Raw genomic sequence first — 14,751 nt, 5'->3', positions numbered from 1 at the left:
CTCCGGAGACGTATGCCGCGTGACGTCCAGCTTGCCGTAATCTCGCGAGATCTCACGAGATTTCAGAAGCCATGGAGCCAAGCCGCCAAGCTAAGCCAAGCGCCGATGGGATGGTGCTACGAGTGCTTGTAGAGTGCTGCTGTGCGCAACGGGCCACATAGTTCTCCCGTTTTCACATTGGCGTCATCAAATGCTGTAATACCCTTGCCCCGGCCGTGCCAAGAAAACATCATGCGCAAGCGTTTCAGTGCGGCGGACGACCAGCAAGTAGCTCGAGATCGCCACCATCCTGTACATACACTGTACAGCGCAGGGAGAAGGCGCCGTCGAAAGAAGTTGCAACGATTTCTAGGAATCCGCCGACGGCGAACGAGCGCTCGCTCCGCAGTGAAGGCGTTCGCAGAGGCCTTTGCAAGCCATCCGGCGTCAGAAAAAAAAAAAAAAATGATTCTGGTAAGTCACTACCCCCTACCTTCTCTGTTCAGACGATCGGACTGGACAGCGGACTGTCCGAGCGGAACAATTAGTTATCATATGTGACGAAAACGGCACTTTCGAGTAGCTCGGAATGGCAGTGACTCGGCGCCTGCCGATCGCGTGATGGTGGATGATGCTTTCCCACGATACATACGGCCCGCCCGTCTGAACACCGCCTAGTCGATTGCTGGGGAATAGCAGCGCAAAGTAAAAAACCACTTACGTTGTGCGAATTAGATACATGATATTTCAGCATTTTTGCTAAGCATGGCTCGAGTTGCATAATATAATACACGTCGTGTAGCTGCTTTTGTTTACATGTGCATGTAAATGTGCACAGCCACCAGGAGCCACAATAAATGAAAATTGTTTGCAAGATGATTTACTTTATCTTCTCAGACAATTGTCTGGCACCATTAGCTAACAGCACATGCTGAATGCAGTGCAAAAGCCAAATATTGCAAGAGGTCATTTAATTTTTTTTTTGCTCCAAGCTTATGAACTTGTGTCCCTGTGTCAGCATGTGAAATGAAGTATTTTTTGCTGTTGGACAAACCATTCAGGCACTGGAAGTCTTATTAGCATTTACAAGTCGCAGAGGCTGAACTGGTTTGCTCATTGTGTTATAAAAACACCTGAAAATTAAAAAAGGATCCTTGTTAAGGACCATTGCATTGAATGAAGGCAACAGTGTCTGCGTCGTGGCACTTTTCCAGTGTCCTGGCGCAACTTTCAGCTGCACAATTAGATCCTGTATTATGTTGGCAAGTTAATTACCAATCATCTGTGTCTCATATGGTTATTCCCTTTCAGATGAAAATGAGCCTGCAAGTGCCTGAATGACATGGTGCCCAGAGAGACTTATGATGATGAAAGCAATCATGACAACTCCCGGAATAGTAAGCGACAACACTTCTTATATTACTTTCTTCAATGTTCTTGTTGAACATGTTAGAGCTGTTTACAAAGCACTGCAATGTTCAGTCTTGATTCTCTTACTGCAGTGTACAAAGTGTAGCCAGAGTGCTAAAGTAAGCTCGTGCATGTTGTTATGCACCGGAAAACAACCCAAGATTTGATGGCTGCAGAAATAATTATTTCTTTCATTTGTTTGCTTGCTTCCATGGCACAGCCACAAGTCTGCACAGTGTGGAGCCGCTGCCGTCAACACCAAGCCTGCAGTCAGTGCCCTTGAGGGGTGAGGACATATTTACGTTATTTTGAGCAGCACCAATTTGTAAAAAGTTTTATTTATCTCAATGCCTTAACAACTTACTATAGTTTAAAACTCAAGACTGCTTAGTACAACTGCACTAGAACCTAGTTGTTAGCTTTTGCATTCATGCCAAAACAATGCATGGACCAGCAGCAGCAACAGTGCATTATACAAAATGCAATGGCCTATGAAAGCAGCGATAAATGAAATAAATGAGTAGGAAAACAAATTATTCACAAATTTTCATGTTCATGGTGCACACTCACGAGACCATCGCAATGCTTTGTGTATAGTTATGCTTGTCTCAGACTGTTTTGAACCTACACTCCATTTGGTGGCATGACTGAGTCTTCGGTTTGAGAGAAGAATGACGTTTCGAAGATGAGAGAACAAAAACAATGAAATTTGATTGCACTTCTGCAGACTTATGTACATACTTCAAAGGTCTTAACAGCAAAAGGTCAAAAGTTCATAGCAATGATAGACTATTGAGCCTCTTGCCCAGGGCCAGTATTATTTTTTTTTTTTACTCCACAAGAAACCTTTAAACAATCAATCCAGCCCTCTCACAGAACTTTGGCCAATAAAGCACGGCACATCTCTTCGGGTCAATCAGCCAGTCAATCAAACAGTATTGGTAAGCAATGTTCCTGCAGTCATACCTTGGGAACAGGCGAGGAGACATAGAAACTTCCTTTTTCACTTCGATAGCATTGCAATAGTCGAACAAGGAGTCTGTCTGCCAGAAAAACACAGGGCATGTCTGATGTCACATACAGCGGATCAAAACAGCATCTGTAGAACTCAACTCCTAATGGATCAGTGTAATGGTTTTATGGCCATGTCCCTTCTCCCAAACAGCCACCGTATCTTCCTGTGCGGTGTGGCCTCAGGCACCCCTCTCCAGAATGTATTCATCACCGGGCAAAGCGTGGGAAGTTCCCACATGCTTTTTCTTTTTGCGGCTTCACACTTTTGTGTGATGTTTGCCTGGACGCGTGATGCATTTCCAGCTCTTAGGTCATTGCACCATGACCTAAGAGCATAATGTGCATAATCAACGCAAAAGCTCAGAAGTAATATTTTATAGAGACATTTCTACCGCAATTACCCATTTGGTGAACTTTATTTATCCTCAAGAAAAGGATGGCAAAATTATATTATTGTTTACTCCACCCTCCACTGTGGTCTTAATGCATTGGTTGATGTGAAAAAATGATTCAATTTGTTTTCAATGTGCATCAGAAGGAGCGTTCACTGACATAAAATAACATCAAATACCATGGAAAATCTTTTGCATATGCCAGCAACAGGCAAGTCCCAGTATAGATTGCTGTTGAACGTGACACTTAGTATTCTCTGCGAGCTTACAATTGTAATGTTCCGGCTCTCATTGCTGACAGCACGATTAAATTTTTTTTTTTCTGGGAAAATAATCAGCATTGTCTTTGAACAATTTATATTAAGTTTGTTTGATTGAAACCACAACAATAATGTTAACAGGAAGGCTTTGCTTTGCTTTGTCAACGTGTCTGCATCAGTGCCCGTCATAATAGAACAGTCATCTGCATGTGGTGGTGGCAAAACTAATAAATATCCAACAGGTGCAAGATAGGTGTCAACTTATCCGCAAAGATGACGGCCTGGAGTCCTTGGACATGGGCGACGTCAGCTAGTCGGATTAGACCTAGCAGAGTTTCAGGGCGTGAGCTCGACAGTAGTTTCCCAAAATTATTTTTTGTCTCTCGATTTATATTTTAGATTTCTGGACACGCCCATATCATATGTACCAGATCCACCCTATATATGTAAGAAAAATTTAATGGATATGTCGATGTGGGCAATGTCTTTGATGAACACTTTCAACAACAGTGGCCAAAGCAGGCTTCCTTGTGAAACACTGTTAGTGACTGTTAGATCGTTCAAATGGTGATTACTCAGGCATGCTATTTGTGTTTATTCTCCTCTCCTTCGGGGCAAGTGCCAAGGGATATACCCTACAACCTGTGTGCAATTCTGTTCACAACTATATAATCACACCAGATAGATTGCTACAATGAGAATTCACTGCCTTTTCTTTTCCTTTTTTTTTTTTTCATGAAATTCTAGTTTAAGATTCGTAATTATCAAAATACCCAATTGCTTGTCTATGAACCTTTTGTACTTGCTATATACCATGGCCTATTCCCCGCCGTGGGTATGTGCCATTACCACTAAAGACAGTCATCAATGGGTCTGATACATAGGTCAGGGGTGGAAGCAGGCTCAAGCATTTTGGAGCAGCTTTGGGAGCAGCGAGACAAGAGTTTTGGAGCAGCTTTGGAGCAATGAGACAAGAGTTTTGGAGCATTTGAATTATGTTTTGGAGCAGATTCCTAAGGTCAAGTGCTTCTGATAATTGTAGTAATTGTTTTTCTCTTTCTAACAGAAAAAGATGAGCTCTTCCTTTTTATGCAAGTTCAATGCCTCTCCAACTTCGCACTCATTTCTGACAAGACAACGGCCAACAACTTGAAACAGACTAGCAGCAAACAAAATGCTTGCTGGTGTGCTTTATAACTGAACACCTAGTGTGACCTTGTGATCTAACACATTTGCCTATTCTGACTTGACAGATTCAAATGTCAAGTTTACCACTTCAATGCACTCAAGCAATGCCACTAATTTGGAGCTTAGATTAATGGACATGACATTTCTGCTCTCTGTCTTGTGCATATCCCTTTTTGATCCTATGCCTGTGCTGATAAATTCCTGAGCAGTGGTCAGTAGTGCCTTCAGGAAATGTAGATGGCACTGAAGGGTAGCCTTTTCATCCTTCAGCATTTTTGCTTCACTACCTCCTTCCAATAGTTTTATCATTCTTTGCTTGAGCAATGCTGGGGCTCATTTTTTAAATCTTGGCAATAGGCCCTGTATGGCTTTCCAACACTCTTGAGACGCTTCCTAGTGAGTGACATCTTTGGAGTACCAACCCATAACGATTCAAGTATGATTTTGTCTGCCGTAGGCCCGACAAGCTTGTTACTGAAAAAGAGGCTCAATAGGTGCCTGCTTGTTCTTAGACCACAACCATTAGAATAACTCATGTGGTTTTTCCAGTTGGACAAGTTTCCTTCTGAACGACTCACGGTAGTTTGCGCCTATCTGCTTCGCTTGCTGCTCTTGCTTCTCCCTCCACCGGCGATTCAAAAGGTTGAGAGGAGGTGCTACGTCACATGCACAGTGCATTTTTTTTTGCAATTATCTCCAATCGCCAGTGACTCATATTAAATTTACTTGCAAACAAATATTTATTATGCCACATGCTTCCTTCCCTTACAAAAATTTCGTTTGTATTAAGCCCAGTGCTAGATGCGTTATATCTTTGCCACTGGTGCAAAGACATTGTTTGCGTGTTGCACTAAATTTGATGGTAGAACATTAAAACAGCCAATTTGGAGCAGTTTTGGAGCAATATTGCATTTTGGAGCAGGATAGAGCAGGAAAAGCAGTTTGGGAGCAGAATGGAGCAAATGGAGTGGCAATTCCACCCCCGATAGGTGCATTCACAAGAGGAGACTGCTGCATTTCTGTGCCATGATATAGGGGTATGCCATATGCCCAGACATTTCATGAATAATCATGTGCGTAGTTATTCACTGTAATACCAGCTGGAGAGCAATATTAAACAACCTCCAGCTTTCTCATAACAGCTTTAATTTTACAGTAATTTCTGTGAACACTGCACCTTTTCATTCCAGGAAGGTAGAAGAATACAACACGGATGTTTTATGCAGCACATGGTGACGAACACTGCCCCGTGTGAAGATGGACATGTGGAGATCAGCTGGTGAAATCTTGGCAATCAGTTGACAAGATGCTGATTGCGCTGATGAAAGAATGAAAGTTATTTATGTTGGCACCATATCACATTGCAGATAACACCAGTTTATTTTCTCCAAAACACTCTCGACCATGTTCACTTTGCCAAATAAATCCCAAATACATTTTCGCAACACAAATGCTGTCGGTGTGTTTCTGTTCTTGCATTTTATGGAGCATAAGTAGCTAAGGCTACAGTTTCGCAAATACAGGTCCAAAATTATCTGCAAAGGGCATTACACTAATTTTAAATTGCATATTTTAAGAAATATTTGCATTGTGAGAATTGTAAACATATGCAATGACTCGAAAAAAAAGTATGTGCGCAACCTCTCTCAAGTGAGCCTCAGCTACAACGTTGAAAACACTGTTAGTGGCCTGTGGTCACCACTTCACCAAAAGAAATTCAAAATGTCCCGTCACATAGTGGTAATTGCTAAAAACATATCATAGGTCAGTGTTTCTCAAATAAGGGCTCACGAAGTGATTTTCAGGGTCCACGAAACCCACAGCTGCAAAAAAAAGAAAGATATGCGTGATAGCTTTGGCCTGACTAGACAGTTTTGCAGGGTTAAAATTTAGGAGATTCAAAGGCGACTTTAGTTTATGAAAAAAAAAAGAGTGCGGAAACAGAGGGTGAGGGCATCTGCGGCATTCGTTGATGCCAACGTTGGTAAAACTCGAGCTCTGGCTGCACTACTGGATGGGGCTACAATGCAAAGCGTCTCGGGCATGATGACAACATGACAGCTCAATGAGAGTACAATTAATTCAGTAGTGTACAGAAAACTCTGAATAATGACTCTAGCAGTACATGCGATCAATAATTATATGAGCTGTGAATTAGCGGCATGAGGTGAAAAACCATAAAATGGCATCATCACTTTTTGCATCTGGTAGCACAGGTTCTCACTGAAGCCGTCAGACGGCCTGACGAAGACAAGCTGTGGTGGTTCGCCGCCTCGTTCGCCAAAGCAGATGGCACTTCACACATACAGACACTTTTATAACTCAGATGCCACCTTTCCTTAATCTAGACAATACACAAATGCATACACAACCGTTCGGGTGAAACACTAGAGACGGCCCACACGGCACAACTCATGTACAGCGTTCAGACTGGTGGTCTAGTGCATATTTGCGGTCACAAGCATCTCGTGCCACTAACAGTTCGAAGTCAGCGTTGGGAACAAGTGAAGCCGTTGGTCCGGAGCACAGCTGTCAGGTGTCCACCGGTAGACGGTCACGCAGTCAAAGGAGTACGGGAGACAATGCCGAACGAAAGTCATCGCGTCCTTTCAGTTCGCCAAGTAGCGAGATGGCAAACCGAAGCTGTCATATCGCTGCACACAATACTCGGGCAAAAACCCCCGCATTTGAACACGAACACTATCACGCGCCACCCTAAATGCCACCACGCACACACCATGTCATGTTGAACACTGTGAGACGAGAACAACGAGAAAGTAGTCATGCACTGCTGCAATCAATCGAGATAAATATTGCTGCATCTCGCATAAAAAAAAAAATTCATAAAGCTGCACCTCGGCATAACAGCGTCAACAAATGAACAGCATAAATCTTTGGGTAGCATTGTTGCATGCAGTGATGCTCATCTTGGAAATGGAGTAACTGTTCTAGAAAACACGGACAACAGAAACAGAAGTGGACATGGACGTACACAGGCTCACAACTGTATTTTACTAACCGAAAGAGGACATATATACAGCAAGCAAAAGTATAGCGCTGAGCATGCGGTTTTGTGCACTTTATATATATCATCGTTACTTAGTAAAATCCAGTTGTGAGTCTGCAAGCCTCCTGTCCACTTGTTTCTGATGTCCAAGTTTCCTAGTGCACTTACCCTATTTACAAGATATGCACCACTGCATGCTGCAATTATTGCTGTAAGGAATACAGAGATGAATTCTGCGACTGTTGACAAATGCCTCAACTATGAAGGTCACTGCTTGCCATGCTTGTCCATATTTTACTGAGAAAGGCAGCCTAAAAAAAAAATGTCCCAAATTTTTTGACCGCAGGACGTAGGCCGACACTTATGTCTGAAAAGGCACAAGGTATTGACCAACTGAGGCAGACACAAGACAAAGTAGATAGACACATGACAGCTGTACAAAGATGTTCGGCAGTTCATTGCGCAACTTTATACATGCGCCCTACCTGTTACCATCTCAAAGTTTGGTTCTTGAAATAGTCAATAAAAGCGAAATCCCATGCTACGCTGCCAAACCCCCCTCTACAGCTTTCCTAACACTGCTAATTGCCTTGTTGAAGGCAACATGATGAGGTTGCAGTACGACACCTCCAAACAGCTTGTAGAGTAGAGGCCATCGGGGGTAGGCTGCATCACTATAGATCACATATTTATGACCCATGGTGATCTTCTGCAGGTTCTCAAAGTGCACCGTCTCCTTGAGGATCCCTAAAAGATAGCAAGAATTAAAAATATAACCAATGCGGGTCTACACAGGTGCCTCTTCTTTTTGTATAATGAGTTGTAATTACAGTGGCAAGTTTTTAGATACAATTTTTTCCTACAAATTTATAAAATGCCACATGCTAACACAGTCTTGCATCACATACTTAAGTGCCACGTTTCTTTACAGATGAAATGCTGTTTTTCATGAGGTGGGTCATTGAGTACCCTTTCCCAAAAACCAACTCAAAAAATATAAAAGTACGTGTGGAATTTTCGCAGCAGAGATGTTAGGCTTTAATTTGGAAATGCATTCCCCTGAATATGAAAAACATATTACAGCTAGTTACTGCAATGAAGACATGACTGAACAGGCTTACCTACATCGTGACGTCTGCCTTTAAATGGCCCATTGGCAGACTATGGCATTGGTACACATTAGTGCCCGATATTTCTGCACAGGCTCCACTTGTGCCCAGAGAAGTCCTCCTTCTGAGCCACAGACGGTCGACAAATTTGCCTTGCTGTGCCATGATGAAACCCCAGCAGTTGAGCATGGGGGCCCTCCTTTGCATGCACCGCCTGAGGAGGAAAAATTGGAGCGGCTGCAAGCAACGATCGCTTATAGAGTCCCTATAAAGTGGTCATGAGAAAATAATCTTTCAGTGTGCACCTTCTTTACTGTGCCGTAGCATAATACTTATTGCATTGCTTTTGGAAGAGTTCACTAGCGTTACCTCTACAGGCCCATCAATTTTAAGGTGAAAATCTTTAATGGCTCATACTGTCGGCATTCGTTTGTTTGGTCACACTATAGCTGTCAACCAAATGACGTCATGATGATGCCATCAGAAAAAATTAAAATCCTGTTTCCGCTGGGAGCCGAACCTCTATCCCTCGCATCCCCATCCGAGCGCTTTAGCCAACTGTGCAACGTTCGGGATCTTGAAACACACATAAAAATTCTCCTTGTCTACTGTAAGGATGATAGTAGCGATGACAATGAAGTTGGAATTAGCAGTGATGACATTAGCAATGATAATGACGGTGTATTTAATTCATAATGATGAGAGCAAACGTGATGCACCGTGTGCACCAGCAACGCTTAGATTTTCACATTTCTGCAGTGTAGATTCCGCAGTGCTTCCGGATTTTTTCAACACTATCATCGACACTTGATTTTTTATTTTTTTTCAAAGCAAGCGAAATTCAGAAACCTACACTAGGTTATTTTCTTTTTTTTTTTTTTTTGTAATTGAAAGATCATATATACATCTCGCTTTTGCAAACGGTTTGAGACAGTAAGGATGTAAATAAAGGCCAGGAATTTCACAGAAATCATGTGCCAAATCAAAAATGAGCCAGATTCTGCTGATGTGCAGATGGAAATGAGCCAAATCTATTTTATTCTTGACAGCTTTCTTTTTCAGCTTTAGCATGATAGGGTGGACTACTGCGAGTGTAAATTCAATTATTGCTTCTCCATAGCTACTTCCTTATCACTGTCTAGGATACGAAGAGATCACAGGAAAATCTGAAGCCAGAAGATAAAAACACTGGGAACATAGGCCTGCAGCAGACGAAGCAGTTTGTGCATAAAGCTAGCAAAATAACTTATAAAAGACTACATTCAGTTTAGCCGGTTGGCAGCGGCTTTCTGCATTTAGCAACATAAGCAAATAGCCGAAACTGGCAAGAAACGACAATATTTGCCGCTGTCTTGTCGCTTTGCATCCTATGTGCATCTACCATTCCCCGGCAATACAATGGTGCACTGAATTAAAATAGCTCTTCATTAAACACATTCCAACTAGTTTCTACCAACAGAAAATAGCCTCACATCTTTGCTTGAAGCAGAAGCCCACTAAGCATTTCTTTGCTCACTTTAGAGCAAATCAGTGCTACTTATTGTGTGACAATGAATATTACAGCTCTTCATCAGCTGTATTCACAGTATGATCGTTTACAGGTATTATTTTCACAAAGAGACTAGAAACGACTCTGAAAAAACTTTCCTTCAGTCAAAGTAGGGTCAAATATAGATTTTCATATCGATAAGGGCCAAATCCAAAATTGCTTACATTGTTTAAAATATTGTATAAAATTTTATGAAATTTCTGTGTTGAGTATTTCTAATACATGAAGCAAATTAAAAAATAACTTGTGCTGATAACAACCTTTTGCGTATTTCTCAGTTTGTGTTTCCGTGGACTTCCCTAATTTAATAACAAAAAATATTGACTTGTAAGTGTGCTAGTGTTTATGTTGATGACCTTATGCTGTGCTAGTAGGCAAGATCGAAAAGCAGCATAGCACTGGTTGCATTCGGGACGTTAAACAGTTTCACTAAATTCGATGTCGACAAGAGAGCACCTTCCCAAAGCTCTACAACCGAGTTGGAGAGCAGGGGTATATATATATGCCTTTGCACAAGTGTGCCTAAGTTAATTGACGTAAAAAAAAAAAAAAAAAATCAATGATTACAGCAGACGTTCGGTGACTGGGCACGAGTCAACTGCAATCGTTAATGTATATTATGTTTTACAGTTGCCAAAACTGCTCGCCTGCTAGAAACGACACAACGTCGTTACGCGCCAGAGAGCATTGGTCCCATGCCATCATCCCTAGCAGCATGAGCGCTGGTGCCTTTCGACTACAAAATGGTAGGGTTTTGACGTAGTTATATCGAGTAGAAGGCTCGGTAGCGTTTATGCACACATGGAAGCTGATGGGGATGATGTGCAATGAGTAGCGCGAGAGTGCGTAGCAGTGTGCACGCTGGATGATACGACATCCCGCCCCGCTTCTCACAAGGAATTTATCGCTTTAAATCCGCTCCGGCCTTTTTTTTTTTTTTTATTTTGAAAGCGCTATAAGCGGTCGCACAAGTGTTAGACTGTTTTGATAAGCTCTGAACCTCAGGATTAGCGCTAATTCGCATTCAAAGATGACTACTGAAACGCCACAGCCCGTCAGCTTTGCTTTACATGTTTCAGCGGGCATATTTATTTGACACAGAAAGCACTGCTATCAATATTTTGGCTTGTAACCGTCAAGCCACCACAGCCACCACACCATGCGCTACTTACCTCGGAGAATCGCTGAAGAGCTTGCAGATCAAGCCACTTGTCATATCGTAGAGTAGATGACCGAAGTAAAAATCGAGCTGTGCCAAGGTGCCTCGGAGCCGGAGACCCTGACACGCTGCGCACTGATGACCTCATTTGGAATTAGGAGGGCTAACTGCAGCTCTCCGAAATCCTCTTTCTAGAATCTAAAAATCCTGTTGAACACTATGTTGTTGTTGGCGCCGATGTTGAAGGGTACCACGCTCACGTAAGTTCCTTCGAGGCTTTGGAATATCGCGCTCCTGTTGAAATCAATGCATGTCTTCAAATTCATCCCATGATAGGGTGCTCAAAAAAGCTGCCTGTCGTGACGGGTGAAGGATGCTGTCGGCATGATGTAACGTAACGTGGCAGGTTGCACCGATAGCACGAGCAAATTCTAGCACACGACCGAACACCAGCAAACACGAGCAGTTGTTTCCTTCCTCCATGCGAGCACCAAAACAAACGGATTTAATGCAACTAGGCTTGGATTGTTCAGGCTTGCTGCAGGTGGCAAAGTGGTTAAAAGTGAGCTCAAATTAATAATTATTCGAAACACAGCAAACACGTCAACATGATGACTTCGAGGGATCTGCATGTGACATTTTTGTGACATTATTTCAAGCATTTATTACAAATAGCTTCTATCTTTTTTATTGAATAGCCATCATCATCATCTGCATGTACGTCTAGCGATACGTCTTACGTATGGGCGATACGTACAGCTAAAACGTGTTTTGCCCGGTGTCAGCCGAATACGTCTACATCAATTTTCACGCATGCGCAGTAGGCGTCCGATACGTCTACGTCTGTACGTCTCCGGGAGACGTAATACGTCTCCGGTAAGCTAAATCTCTCTAATGAGAGTGCAAAATAAAGGAGGGAGGCAAACATACGCTGCCCTTTCTATTCCCTCTCCTTTCGAGCGTGCGTCTCCCTCTCATGCGTGGCAATCTTTTATCTTGCTCTGCTCTCTTCACTGGGGAAGAAACGCAGCTTCCCCTTTTCCCTCTGCTCCCTCCCCCTTCTTCATTGTATCATCCATCTACCTGTGTTTGTCCGGCGCCGAGAAAGGGGAAGATATTGCCATCTTAAGCTTGGTACATAAAAAATGGCATACGGTTCGGTTTGGTTCAAATTCAACCAGGGAGTTTCTTATAAGAAAAGGTAAAGCGTCACTAAATTCACTGAAATTCGTCACCGTGTCACTACAGAGAGAACATTCCTCCAGCTAAAATGCTTGGACTCTGCATGATTGGTACTGATGCGAAAACATTTCTACCCGACCTGCTGAGATTTCGCGGATATGTCATAAAACAACGCGATGCGTCAACTGAACTCAGTCAGGGATGGGTAGACATGGCAACGCAACAAGCTATGCACTATTTGGCAATGCCCTGCAGAATGTGAATGGTAGTTGAAGGTACATATAGTACATTGGACATGTCTACAGGACACGTCATGGCCCACGCGAAATTCAGCCTTGGAATGTCCTTGGCCGAATTTGAGCTTTGATAATATAGTCGTACACATACAATTCGAGAAAAAAGCGTCGGATTCACCTCAAGGAGGTCATTCAGCCAATGGCGATGACTGATTCTCACGAAGTCGTGGTTGATTCGATGAAGGTTGTTATAGCGAGTCTAAGGGGGTTGATCTTACCTATACTCACCTATGGGGCTGAGACGTGGTGGCTAACCAAGAGGGTTCTACTTAAGTTGAGGACAACGCAGAGGGCTATGGAACGAAAAATGGTAGGGGTAACATCACAAGATAGGAAGCGTGCAGAAGTGGGTCAGAAAAATAAGTGAAGTTACTGACATTCTAGTGGAAATCAAGAAGAAGAAATGGGCACGGGCAGGACATGTAGTGCGAAGAGAGGATAACCGATGGTCGCTTAGGGTAGCAAACTGGACTCCAAGGGAAGGAAAGCGTAGCAGGGGGCGGCAGAAAATTAGGTGGGCGGATTAGGTTAAGAAGTTCGCAGCGGTCAAGTGGATGCAGCTAGCACAGAACCGGATAAATTGGAGAAATATGGGAGAGGCCTTCGCCCTGCAGTGGGTATAGTCAGGTTAATGATGATGATGATGAAGAAGAAGAAGGGGGTTGATTTCCCGTGATTCAATTACAGTCGTTCGAAGCCATTGGCTGTAGGAGGTCGTTTGAGGGACAACAACCGCATTTTTTTTTGCAGCATCCTACTATAGTTGTTAGCGGGCGAGAATTGGCTTCGTCCATACCCGAAGTTATCTTAGAACATTGTGTACACTGCCTTGATACACTCCAAAAGTGGACATATGGGTCACTTGTGAAACTCGGGTGGCCCACAACAAAAATAACTGCTCAGTTCGAGATTTGAGTTGACCGCATCCAAGAATGACTTGGCCACTCTCCAAATTGCACTTAATCCACTAACCAAAATTCCTTAACCTCGCCCCCAAAATTGACTTTGTCCAACTCGTGATCTGTGTTTATCTACTTTCAGAAACAACTTGGCTGACTCTTACAATGGACTTGCTCCCACCCCTAAAATTTGGGTGCAATCTCTCAATGAAAACAGACTTTGCCCAATTCGCAAATTGGGTTAATTCGTAAATTGGGTTAATTGGGCTGTGACGTCAAAATCAAGTCTAGTCAGGTGCGGCATGAAACAAACTGCGATATAATCGCTGACTCTTCATTTGTTGGGGTTGTTGTTCATGAGGTAGCTTGGTTTCAGCGTTGTAGTGAATCCAAACGACAGAGGAACAATCGCATCGCTGTCTTTTTTTTTTTTTTTCTACCCCTCACGTGACCTACACTTGACTTTGATGTCACAGTCATCGCTGGAGTAGTGTTCTCGGGCGTCGAAAGCGAAGCCGATACCGATGAGAAAAGAAAAATCAGTTATAAATTTTTCAGCTGTCGCAGGCGAATATCACGTGGTGATCTGTGCACATTATAATGTCTTACGCATCATTTCAAAGGAAAAAAAAAACGAACCCAAAAACTGCGCGCGAAATAGGAGTTGAAAATACGTTTAATAGCCTTTTTATAGTGTCTATAAAAAGCCATTTGGCATGTCAGTGTATATATATTTCTGTTTTTTTTTTTATCTTGCTGCAAAAATGACCTTTTACCGGAAACAGCGCTAAAATACAGTGTAGTATTTCTATAATTCTTATGTTGTTTGCTTTCAAGTTCATTTCGTTCCTGAATGCGAAGCAGGAACGACAATATTAGGTAACCTCGTAAGCTGACTGCGATGAAGGCTGCATCAATGCCGGCTGTGGAAAAAATGCCAACCACGTTAATCGAAAATGACAAGAGTTACATTTCCTTCATTTGTGCCGTTTTATCATTGCAGCTTGCAGAATTACACTGTTAATTTGGTAATTGGCCGGGCAGCGCAGCATTTAGGAAAGTATAGTTGGTTGGTTTGTGGAGTTTAACGTCTCAAAGCAACTCAGGCTGTGAGAGACACCGTAGTGGAGGACTCCGGAAATTTCGACCATCTGGGGTTCTTTAACGTGCACTGACATCGCACAGCACACGGGCGTCTTGCTTTTCACCTCCATTGAAAAGCTGCCGCCGAGGCCGGGATTCGATTCCGCAACCTTGGGAACAGTAGTCGAGCGCCGTAACCACTGCGCCACTCCGGCGGGGTTTTA

General features: G+C 43.0%; 2 long non-coding RNA genes across 2 annotated transcripts; one reads left to right on the top strand and one right to left on the bottom strand.

Moving 5' to 3' along the window:
• The first annotated feature begins 1,185 nt into the window (after positions 1–1,185).
• LOC146200145 (uncharacterized) lies at positions 1,186–5,624 on the top strand. Its single transcript, XR_014705194.1, has 3 exons — positions 1,186–1,376; positions 1,610–1,675; positions 5,434–5,624. It is a non-coding gene; the product is annotated as an uncharacterized LOC146200145 (long non-coding RNA).
• A 55-nt stretch (positions 5,625–5,679) lies between these two features.
• On the bottom strand, positions 5,680–11,681 carry LOC146200144 (uncharacterized). The gene is made up of 3 exons (XR_014705195.1): positions 11,081–11,681; positions 8,372–8,573; positions 5,680–7,997 (listed from the first exon to the last, which is right to left on the bottom strand). It is a non-coding gene; the product is annotated as an uncharacterized LOC146200144 (long non-coding RNA).
• Between the last annotated feature and the right edge of the window lie 3,070 nt (positions 11,682–14,751).

This window comes from Amblyomma maculatum, chromosome 2 (genome assembly GCF_055883805.1).
Source record: "Amblyomma maculatum isolate TAMU_Amacu chromosome 2, ASM5588380v1, whole genome shotgun sequence".
In the NCBI taxonomy this organism is placed as follows: domain Eukaryota; kingdom Metazoa; phylum Arthropoda; class Arachnida; order Ixodida; family Ixodidae; genus Amblyomma; species Amblyomma maculatum.
Note: the sequence above shows the minus strand (reverse complement) of the source record. Positions and strands in the feature narration are given on the sequence as shown.